The sequence below is a fragment of the Vipera ursinii genome, assembly GCF_947247035.1.
Source record: "Vipera ursinii genome assembly, chromosome: 3".
NCBI lineage: Eukaryota > Metazoa > Chordata > Lepidosauria > Squamata > Viperidae > Vipera > Vipera ursinii.
The window spans coordinates 136,382,105-136,395,110 of NC_139516.1; positions in this window are offsets into that span (position 1 = coordinate 136,382,105).

Sequence of the window (13,006 nt, forward strand, 5' to 3'; positions counted from 1 at the left end):
TTACTGTTTTTAATTAATATGATAAGTCCCTGGCTGTTTTATAAGCACATTCTTGCAGTTTGATAAGTTTAGAATTCATCTAAACACTGAATTTTAATGTGGTTTTTTTTCTTTCTGATACGTTCAAGATTAGTCTCCATTATTAATAAAGTCCTTGCCTATTGTCAGACTAAATGTTAAAACCCTGCTAAGTGTTTTATCAGAAGGAAATTATTATAGATGTTTTAATAGGACACCCTGTTTCCGCAGTACATAACAAGAGAAGCTATTCAAGCAGTCTAGATCGAAGCTTCAGAAAACCTTCAACGAAGGATGATGTTGGAGACAGAGCCTGGACTTGGTTGAGAGTCATATAAAGTTCATACAATAAAGCCTTTGTTTAATTTCTGAAATTTTGATAGTTATGAAAATGTTGAAAATGAAATAGAGATTTAAAGAAAAATAGAACTGTCAGGATAAACATGCTAGCATTTTAAGAGGTACTGCTCTTCTTAGCATGATAACTTTATAATATAAAATGAACAATAATAACAGGTAAGTCAGACAAAATGCTGATGGACTTTGTTACAGTGTTATATTTTAAAGAAGAGAAGGTTGTTTTGTCAATATCATATATATATAAACCCTCATCTGTGCTTATTTTCACTTTAATAACAGGATGAGTGTTTTTAATTTCAAATAATATAATAATCCTTAAGAGCTTTGGGGAAAAAATAAATGATAGTTTAACTTTTTTTTGTAGGTTTATATGCTGCTGGCAGCAATGGCAATTAGTAAATTTACAAAAGCAATGCTAATGCTAATTGCCCTGCTTCCATGTACTCTGTTTTATTAGCAAATACCCTATTTAGGTAATTCCTTGGGCATTTAGAATTTCCTTCATTTAATAAGTATTCTTTTCTTATTTAACTACATTTAAATATCCTTTTCTTATTGCATCATGAAGTGGTATTCTAATACACAACATGTATTAAACTATATATATATATATAATACACACACACACACACACACACACACACTTGGGAATTTCAAAGGTCATGAGTCAAATAAGTGTTTTAAAGAAAATGGCAATCAATTTAAAAAGTTGCTACAAATTATATAATATGTTCTCTATGGAGTTTAACTTTTGGTATACCCTTTATGTATATATATCACAAATACACAGACATACACACATGCATGTATAAGGAAAGATATTCACATACAGATGGAGTTCACATTTATATATTTATTTTCCTCTTTACATATATAGTCATTCATCTAGCAAAAAAAAAGTCATTAAAAACACTGGAAGGATTCCATTGTATTATTTTATTTTATCTTACCAGGCTTTTAAAGATATACAGGAAAATGTGATACATATATTAAACAGTGACTAAATAGCCCAAGTATTGACTGATTCAGATAGGAAACTGGAATCAGTATGTGATAGCAATATCACTGAACTGTTAAAGTATACAGAATTAATAAGATCAATGTAAGGATTTAAGGTCAAAGTAATTACAAATTTCATCTTAGATCTGCTCTGAATAGCTACTAAATATAATGCCCATGCTATCACAAATTCGTGGCACAATATGACTGCATCATTTCATTCCTCAGGAATTAACACTGGATTCTATTGCAGGGAGAACAAGGTTTGTGGCTTGTCAACATTCTATTTAAAATGTTAATTGGAATTTATAGTATAGGTTTTCCATGCATGATACGTTTCACATGTTTGGTATAATGACACTGAAGTGAAAATCTTCCCAGAGAAAAGGTTAAATCCTCATGTTGTAAACAGTTGACCAAATTCACAATTCTACAATTCTTGTAGCACTTTGCTAATGTGATTCTGTAGAGTGGCTGCAACATATATTCCACTCTAAATTTACAGTAATTTACTGTAACAAATAAATACAACTGCTTAACATTTCTTCATTTTTCAAAAACTCTTCATTCACTGTTTAAGAGCCCTTTTATGTCGTCATTACTGACCCCAAAACTTGCATATTTATTTTCCTCAAATTTTATTAACAATTAGATTGTTCTTATACTTGGTGAGTGGTTGTGACAATCTCTTAAGTATCTACAACAACCCTCATCCCACCACTGTTTTAGGCAATAAATGTGACATGGATTTGGTTTCAAAATGTCTTTTCAAAACTCATTCTGATGCTAAATTTTGTGATATGAGGAAGTTGTATTTTGCAGAAAGACCATGTTAATTCAATACTTCAGTAATATATAGGGATATAGTCATGTGCTTAATGTCTCTGTGATTTAGATCCTTGAATTTTTTAATAAGAATATATATCAATATATATATAATTTTACATCAACTTTTAATGCCAATTGGTCAGCCTTTGTATAAAACCCACCTTTTCTCTGTTTTATTTAATGACATATCCATTTATCTATCCTAGTTTATTTCATATATTATAAAGATACCTAACTTAGTTTGTGATTCATAACCAGAATAATTGAATCGAATCATATTTTTGTGAACAGCATTTCTGACATTTGTTTTATGACTTAATTTATAATGACATGTTTGGACACAAATCATCCAGTTAACTATAAAAGCCACGTTCTATATTATATTTCCAAATCATGAAATTTTCTCATTACTTCTACATTGGCTTAATGATTAATGTGTTTAATATGATTGAAGTTGTATATAATTTATTTGTTATATTCACCAAACATTAGAGTTCTCCGAGGAACAGGATTTCTATTTTTAAAATTCTAAGATGGAATCTCTACTGAAAAACAGATTGAGTTCTGTTTCTTTGCCATTTGATAATTATTATTACTATTATTTTCTCCCTGAAGCAACCAGATATTTTCTAGTCACTGCCTAGAATAAGAAGGTGACTGAGGCTTTGGACAGGATTGCACTCATGCAACCTCTCTCAGCCCATAGAGCTCTTCATCCTTTTTGGTATATGGATGAATTGGGAGGCATGGCATGAATTTAAAAGACATCTAGAGCACTGTTGGTGGAAGAGGAAGGATAAACTCAACCAAAGATAAGTAAGAGCTGTTATTATGGTGATTCAAACAGCAGAGTGTACTAATTGCCTCTTCAGTTAATCACCCCGTGACCATCTTTAAGGTGACCCATTTTCCCCTGAGGAGGAGGATACCAAGATCTACCTGTAGGAAAGTGCCAAGGCATCTGTGAATTTTCTGGAAGACAAATTTGCTTGGATTCATTTATTCCCAGTTACATGTCAGTCTATTGGTAGTGTGTGAGGCAGGTTTTTGTTATCTGCAAACAGTTTGACACTATTGCTGTTGAGGAAGTTGACAAGATTCTGGGGAGTATGACCACAATCCATTATCATAGGGTGAGATATCATCAATATTCTGATAATATCTATTTCAGGCCATGATGTGTTAAGTGACACCGTGACCTCCCTCTTGCAGTGCCTAGGGTATAAGGGCTGGATGGGTAACACTGTCTTTAACTCATTCCTGGCAAGATGAAATGTGTCTAGGGTTGGGGACCTTTGGTCTATGGAGAATTTCCATCTTTGGTCTTGGATGAAGTTGCACTGAGAGTGCCCAGATTATACACTGACCCAGCGTACAATCTGGGCACTCTTCTAGACTTGTAATTCCTGCTGAAGGAGCAGTTTGCATTCATGGATAGGAAGGTCTTTGTACAATTGTGGGTTGTACATCAGTAATGCACTTTCCAGGACCAACAGACCCCATTCATAGTCACCCATGCCTTAGTCACTTCCTGTTTTAACTACTGTAATGTGCTCTACATAACAGTGCCCTGGAATAGTATTAGAATCATCAATTGGTTTAAAATGCAGAGGTTTACGTAGTTTTGTACGCATGTCAATTTACACATGTGCGAATTCTCTTGTGGGAGCCAATTTGCTTCTGGGTCCAATTAATGTTCTGTTTATTACATTTAAAGCTCTACATGGCCTGTGGCTAGGTTATTTGAAGGCCTATCTTTTCCCAGTTACACTTACCCAACTCATCAGAGTGGTGACACAAGGTTTGTTATTGTTTTCCTTTACTAAGGTGGCCCATCTAGTACAACCAAGAAGAACCTTCTCCATGATGGTTCCCTCTCTGTGCAGCATCTTCTCTGCAGAGATGGGATAGGCCCCCACCCTGATACACTTTTAAATGGCCCTTAAGACATGATTTTGCCAATGGACCTGGTGATTCCAGGGTGATATGGAGTCCTTGTTTGATTGTTTCCACCAGGTGAATGTATAAGGGTTTATTGAATTTTGTATTTGAGCTTTTACTCCTGTGCACCACCTGGAATCACTGCATATTGGGTGACTAGAAATTTCCTTAATAAATAATACTGGCATGCAGCCAATATCTGTGCACTAAATGTGTTGAAACTTTCAGAATGCTGCTGAGTTAATGGTAATGGATGTATATAGGTAGCTTTTGACTTATGATGAAAACTGGGAACAGAATTTCCATTGTAAGTTCTTACAGTCATAAGTGGAATTAGACCAAAGTTTATGACAATTTTTACACCAACTTGTTAAGCAACTCCAGCTTTTCCAATGGGTGTTTTTGGTATTTTCTTTTGCTGTATATGAAGTGTATACCAAGAAATCAGCAAAAAAGGTCGCAAATCATGATAATATAACTCCAAGAAGTTGCAACCATTTATAATTGTCAGCTGGTTGCCAAGCACCTCAATTGTGTTCAAATGATCACAGGGCAGTGTGATGATCATGTGAATAAATGTCATGAATCACTTTTTCTGAGGACATCATAACTTTGAACTATTATTAAACAAGTGGCTGTTAAATCAAGGATTACCTATTATCACAGGTATATCGATCTTGCTGGTTTAACATTACTTTGTAAAATTATCAGTTGCCTGAATTATTTTACCAACATTTATAATGCTTTCAAAAATACTTTCCTATGAATAATATAATGTAGACTATATTCATGTATATATAATATAGACCTAAAACATTGCCATTTGTTGTGACCCCCTCTGTGAACCACACTGCAATGTAATAAATTTCTCTTAATGAGGAATGTACATTACACAAATTCCACTACATATACAATGGATTCCAAGTGTATACAAATTTGAAACATAAATCATTGAAATGAAATGTACCATCCTTGTACCAAATACACCTGAGAATTATTCACTGAATTTTATGGAGAATCTGTTCTGAATATTCTCGAGATTTACTAATATTCTGGGAATATTTAGCAAAAAATGATTTTGAGCACTGCTGACAAAAATATTGTTTTATATAATATTTGATAGCTGATAAGTAATTTTAATATAATAGTCCTTAAAGCATTCCATGACTCTCGGTGTATAGTCATCCTGGTCATGTGACCATGGAAGTGTCTTCAGATAATGCTGGCTCCCTTGCTAAGAAACAGAGATGAGCACCACCCATTGGGCTGGTCATGACTGGAAAGGGAAAATCTTTACCTTTACCTTTTACCATGAATTTATAACAGAAATTACTTAACTATATCATTCTCTTAAAGTAAAAATGCCTAAGATATTTTGAAGTATGGAAATGTTCTAAAGAAATGAATAAAATATTTAACAGCTTGACAACTGACATGCAGGTGTTGTAATTCATACTGAGTGACAAATAGAAATAAATATCTGGCAAGACTGGACAGCTGATAAACACAAGCTGTCAATATTTGATGCTATCTGACAGCATATATGTGATCTAATCTGAATTTGACAATGGGTCAATATATTTTGCTGAAAATTAATCTGGATAACCAGCTAAAACAAGCATATTTTTTAAAAAAAAATGATTTTTTTTATCTCTTGGTTCTCCAGTTTGAAAACCAAGTTAAAGGATGAAATATTTACATATGAATCTACTTTTCATAATCCAAACATTAAATATCTCATTTTTTCTGTCTTTATTACACACACACACATAAACAGGTACAGTATATGTACACCTACACATACATACATAAATTGGTTCTAAAAAATAGACATATTCCATTAGGAATTTTCCCTGTGCTGTGATCTGAATGGATTACTGTAATTAATCTAATTATAAACCACTAAAGATATTTTGTTTTACAGCCCATTCATTTTTATTTAAAATTTGGTAGGATGCATAGGCTATCATAGAGTTCTCAATATATCAAGCTAGATTTCAGTTCACTAAGATCTAAAACTTGTTAATGGGGTTTATGCTAAAAGACCACCTGTTCCAACCCATGAATGCTTTTGCTCTGCAATTCCCTGGACCTGTAATATTTTTTTCAGCTACACTTTAAAAACCCATTTATTTTAATTTATTATCTATTATATTATCTGAAAACTTTATATTTAAATACAAAATATTTTCATTTTTCTGAAAACAAAAGGAGAATATGAGGCATCCAAGAGTTGCACCTACAACTTTATTTTGAATATTATTTCTTGGTTTTCTTCACCTGTCTTTAAAATGATTACACCGCAGCTGTCAAATTAACAATAGCTATGACTAGTCACAAGTATATTATCAAGTAACAATTATAATGTGTTAAAAAACCTGTGCTTGTTCAGACCTTTTGAGATTGCATGTTGAGTTCAGTAATCTCCCTCACAATGATATTATTAAAGTCTCATTTTTTTCCAAGATGACCACACTGAGGTCTGCTATAGAGTATCCTAGGAGATTGAAATGGTTTGATATTACTTTCTCTTTTTAAAAAAATGCTGATGTCAAACCAGGATATCAAATGTAGTCATTAATTCTTTGGGGCAAAGTTTGTTCCATTTGTGAATCAGCCAAGGTGTTACCAGACTCCTAACTTTCTGCTAGCATAGACTAACATAGCTGTCTCCTTACCATGAAGAGAAAGTGTCATTGCATGGGTCTTTCTCAACCAATCAGAAAATACTTGGATCCAATGGGGAAAATTCAAGCAATGGGATTCACCTGCAGCAATGTTGGAGTCTGCGTCTGTCACATTAAGCTTCAGACATGTTACTGTTTCTCCCCTTTCATTTCTAACCCATGGCAAAGAATCGGATTGGGGAAAATCAGGATAAAAAGAGACTTCTTCTGCTTTTAGATGAATAATCGGCTATTTATACAGTACCTGCATTTATGTGTGCATGATGCTCATTTGTCCTGCACAGAACAGAACAGATCGTATTACACAGACAATAGGCTGACTGTGCTAGTTGGCGGCATGGTTTTGGATCCAGTTCAGTTTTCATTTTAAGGTTATTTGAAGGACTGCCTTCACTTTCAGGGCTCTGCTAGTTTGGTTCTAGAAGCTGAGTACTGAGCTTGCTGAGTGCTAAAGATTCAGTCTGTTCATACCTCTATGATATTTGTGAAATAGCATTATTTAAATAATGTTTTATAGAATATTTTAATGTACATTAATGGTTGACAGCCATTTTGAAGTTTTATTCTATTTTAATTGGTTTTACTAAACATTGTTTGTTGCCCTCACTCACCAGCATTCTCAAGGATGCCAGCCAAGTACTTACAGTGTGTGGTCAAGCCATATCTGAGCCCCAGAACATTATCATGTGGATGAATCCTCAGAAAAAGATCTATTGCTCCAAATCAAATCTATCTTTAATTGAAGACCCAGGTGATTTTTATTTCCAGCCTTGTTGACTACTAATTCTTGACTTTAATATTTGTGGAATTTTACAATATTATCCCCTGAAAGTTTCCATTCAGTCTGGAAGTCCCATGGTTTTGATTTTGGCCTTAAACATTGCCAGCTATCACACAGTAATTCTGAGCTGAGCAAGTGGTTCTGCATTCTTAGGATTACTCAGTAGTAATCTAGTATTACTACATTCTAATCGACAAGAAAGTTATGAAAACAACTATGATATTATGGTTGCAATATAGAAGCCATGTTAAATAAATAAATACAGGTTTTGGGTGACATGCTCAGCCTCGCAGTATACTTTTAAAATTGTTTCTTTAAAATATAAGTAAATAAAAGCTGTAAAAAGGTCAAAATAGGGGTTTTTTGCCCATTTGCAAATAAAAAGCACACCCCTATCATGTCAGTTTCTGATCTAAATACATGTTTCCAAAATATGTCAGTGAGTCAATTGATTGCTTCAGTAATATACAGGCTGCAGTGATTTACCAAAAGCTATCATGTTCTACTATCTGAAAAATGTGATTACTTATGAATAACTATTCCAAGGCCAGCCATTTTATAATCAACTTTGACCAGCAATCATTAAACAGCTTTCAATGATAAAGTACACCAGTTCTACAAGAGCAGCTACATTGTGTTAGGTCAACAATCTGCATTTTAAGTAGAGTCTAAATATGTATTTTCCCAACGCATTGGAGCTGTTAACAGCTTACTGGCTCAGTGTTACAGTTTACAAACATTGCCCACACATATATGTAGCTAATTCTTATTTTAAAGTACTCTAAAATAAGTACTTTAGTACTTACTAGTACTTTAAATTGTCCTAATTGATTTTCTACAGGCTTTTCTGATTAAAGAGGGCATTAATCAATATTTATTTATTAAATGTTGCAAACTATAACACATATAGGAAGGAAGAGATTTAAATGTCATACTTTTGCAGCAGCAACACACTCACCTATTACCTGAAAGTTTAAAACAGTATCATATTCTAATTTGGCATCCTGTAAAAGTATTATCATTTCAACTTTCCCAATTAATGTCCTTGGAAGTCTCCTAAAAAAAAAATCTTTCATCCACATTGACCAACAATTTTGAGAGTTGTAGGCAGTGGGTATATTGGATCCTTGTGAGAGGAATTATAAAATATTCCGTAATTTTGCAAGATGGTTGAGAATTACTATGCCTAGTATGCTGATGAGATCATAGTAGTGGATCTGACAGAGCAAGTTCTTGAACATTTCCCATCCCACAACTGGTTTTAGGTCAAGCTCAATGAAACCTACCAAAATGGGACAGACAGTATTCGTTTTCCAGCTGTCATTACTACAGCTCCTTTCTCTGAGTTACTGTAACATGCTGTGTATGGAACTGTCCTCGAGAATTATCCAGAAGCTATAGCTGGTCAAGTATGTATCATTCTAGTACAATCTAGTACAAACAAGTGTGGATGGTGCATTCTGGGCCTCATTGATTAAGCAATGCCATGTTATGGAAACCTCTCTATCACAGCTTTGAATGATACATCCATTCAGAGATTCCTAATGAAATTCAAGGAATTATTAAATACCTGATTGTTCTCCTTTGGGGTTAGAGTTGTGAAATTCCTATTATTATTGATTGTGTTTTTGATTGCTACTCTATTAGGTTATGATTTTTTTAAAGTATTTTTTCTTTAAAAAAAAGTAAAAAAATGTTGCTAAGAAGTCAGGCACCCTCAAAATTATTATTTTTTATTTGTGTTTAAATCAATTTAGATTACAGCTCAGAGGGAAGGAGAGCAGCTTCCAAATTGGTGCATGTGCATGCGCTTGCATGCAAATGGCACTATGCGCACTAGCGAGGTGTTGGCGGCCCTGTTCACACATGCACAATGGCCCATGCACACCCACCCAGTGCTAGTGGCCCCATTCATACCTTCACACATGCACAAATGGGGGTGCGGGCACTAGCATGAGTGGGGGGAAGTGTGCATGCACATTCACCAACCAGCCATTTCCATGGCCCACTGGCCAAGAGGCTACAGCTCTTTAGTGGGCTGCAGCCCATAGGGTGGGGACCCCTGATTTAGATGATCCATCTAATAAATGTGACACTGGACAATTTACAACAATTTTAAAAATAGAAAAAAAATACATGATTACAAACATATTTAAGAACCAATAAAAGCACAAAGTGGTGGCTGAAGGCACCATACACTAACAGTGTGAGCTTAAATATTCTCGTGCTGTGCCAAACAAAAAAAAGCAGCCAGGTCTCAAGACTTTTTGAAAGACAAGCAGAGTTGGGTTCAACCTAATTTCAGGCTGTGTGGTATATCAGAGAAGGAAGGAAGGAAGGAAGGAAGGAAGGAAGGAAGGAAGGAAGGAAGGAAGGAAGGAAGGAAGGAAGGTTTCTGTTTTTGCTGGTGGGAAGACAAATTCTTATGGACATTTTTTTTATTCCTGTTCTCATTCAACTTGATGAATGAAATTTTCATGCTTTAGAAATCATTATTGTTATGCCTTAAGGCATTTATGTCAAGCAAGAGTAGAACATTGTCAACGTTCCAATGATACTTCTGCATGTATTTAATTGTGAGGTTACCAAAAGATGGATGTGAATATTTTCCACATCACTGTAGAATTATCTCTCCAATGGACTCCAGCTCTCGAGCTCCCTATGTTTCAGTTAAATCCTAAAGGAGGACTTTCACAAAAATGGCTTTCCATTTGGCTTTTTGGTATTACTGTTTTTGACAAATTGTGGAATTAAAAAAAAATCTAAGAAAAATCTGCACTTGGTAGAAGAGTTAGTAAGGCCACTTATGCTAAAGTGTACTATTTACTGGATCTCTTTAAATAATTGCTATTAATTTCATTTTGCAGGCATTTGGGAATGACATTGAATACTGAGTTCTGTGAGTTTCTAGAGTTGCCTCATTGGGCCCAATGCTTTATTAATTCTTTTGGTTGAGGTCTTTGAAAAGTTAACCTTCATATTTTTTTTGTTTGGTTTAAAAAAGAATTTAGGGAATGGAAGCACATTCAGTCCCCATGTTGGATAATTTTGACTGTTGTGGTATAGGCATCATATGTAATTTATTTTCAATCTTTTAATTAAGCTGAATAAAAATGTTTGCATAAGGTTATTTGACCCCATGTCATCAGTCTTCCCTCCTGCAAAATAAATAAATAAATGGAAGTCCAAGGCTACTTTTTTTTCTGGTGTTCATTTAATTTGGTTGCCATTCTAGCAGGATGGAAGCTGGCCATGTTTCGCACAGCTGTCCAATTAGAACTTCCCCAGAGTGATAGACAGTAATGAAATATAAAAAGAGGTTAATACTGAACTTGGCAGTGTTGTCACTGATGCTAATGGATATGGGCAGCTCCATTACCCGAGAGGACAGATGTGATGTTTGGTACTTTCTGACTTGTTCTCAACATGTGGAGCAATGCTACAGTTTTCACTTACTGCTTTAAGCAGCACACTTATGCTCCTTAAAGAGTTGAATTGCACATATTAAGAAAAAAAGAAAAAGAATTCAGTGTCTTGGGCCTGTTAAGTACCAAGAAACTAAACATCTATGTGATGGCTATATATTGAAAGAGAGAGACAAAGACAATATTTATCTCCCTCAATAATTATCATGGTAATGTTTCAATACATTATATAGTTATATTCATATAAGAACTCTAAACAAATAATGCCCATAGTCTAACATGTTTGCATTCAGAACATAGAACAGAATCATAGGCCTGGAAGGTACCTTAGAGGTCTTCTAGTTCCCAGCTTCTGGTTCACTGACCGGCACCAGCCCACGGCATGCAGAAACAGGGCCATGCAAACAAGAGAAGCCCTATCCGCAGGATGCAAGCAGCATGTGAAACCACGCCCCCTCCAGTCCATGGAAAAACCTCTCTCCTCAGAACTAGTCCCAGGTGCCCAAAAGGTTGGGGGATGCTATTCTAGTCCAACCCCCTTCTCAAGGCAAGAAACCTAATAGGCCCTCACAGTCAAATGGTTGTCCAGTAATGGAGACCCCACAACTCTCGGTGCAAAACTCTGTTTTTCTCTTGTACACATATGCATAAATATAGAAAAATGTTATAGTTCTTTTTATTTAATATCTTGGCTTTGGGGCTGTACTAAATAAATTTGAATTTGAAATATAACTTGTCCAAGAAACTAGCTCTAAGACAAAAAAATAAGATAGAAAGCCAAACTTTATGGTTCTCTATTCAGGATGATTGTCAGAGGCTACTGTGTCTTCAGCAGAGGTGGATTTGAGTCCCAAGATGCCAGAGCATAAAGATATACTGTCCTTCACAAAGCACAATGCACATTTCACTAGTATGAAACCAAATTTTATAAAAACATACACTTATGCCGATTATTTATTTGTTTATTAAATATGGTCACCCAACTCACAAAAACGAATCACCGTGCAGTGATAAAAACAGAATATAATTGAACCCCCGAGAACTAACAAAAGTCACAACAAAATACACAGAGTGCCTCACTATATATTACACTTCACAGAGCAAGCACATTAGCATCTTGCCCCAGTGCTCAAGAGCATGCAAGTTTTCAAAGCCTTCCAAAAGGCTAACATCTACTATAATACATATTCCACAAAAAATCAAATATATTACACAAATATATAAGCCCCTCTCAAATTAAAAGCTTTACTCAAGTAAAACCAGCTTGTAATGCATATGTTTAGTTGTTCCTAAAAAAAAAAGACAAAACACATCAATCAGAATAAAGCTGGAAAAGATCTGGGAATTCTTCTAGTCCAACCCCCTACTCAAGCAGGAAGCCCTATCCCATTTCAGACATGTATTGTATGTGATTATCAACAATGTGGAAAATAAAACGTGTGTCAGCTCCTTTTGATAGCTGACAGCCGCACACGCAGTTTCCGTTGACAGCTGAGCTTGACAGCTGCACACATGGTCCACGTGGATTGGTAAGAACTGAAATGGCGGGAAGTAATCTTAGACAGGGATTGGCCAGCCGCCCGCTGGCATCCCTATATAAGGGGAGATGTGTCCCCTCATTGTTCGTTCCTGTGAGACAAATAAACAACTGTTGCCCTCCAGTGATGAAGCACCCACAACTACTGAAGGCAAGCTGTTCCACTGGTTCATTTTTCTCCCTGTTAGGAAGTTTCTCCTTGATTAGTTTCCATTCATTGCTTCTTGTCCTACCTTCTGGTGCCTTGGAAAATAGGTTGACCCTTCTTCTTTGGGGCAGCCCCTCAAATACTGAAATCCTGCCATCATGACACTTTTTCCAAAGCCTTAACATGTTTAAGACATGTTTAACAATGACATGTTTAACATGCCCCCAAATTTCTTCATTTTTAATCAGGATCTTCTCCCAGCATCCCCAGGATACTCCCTAT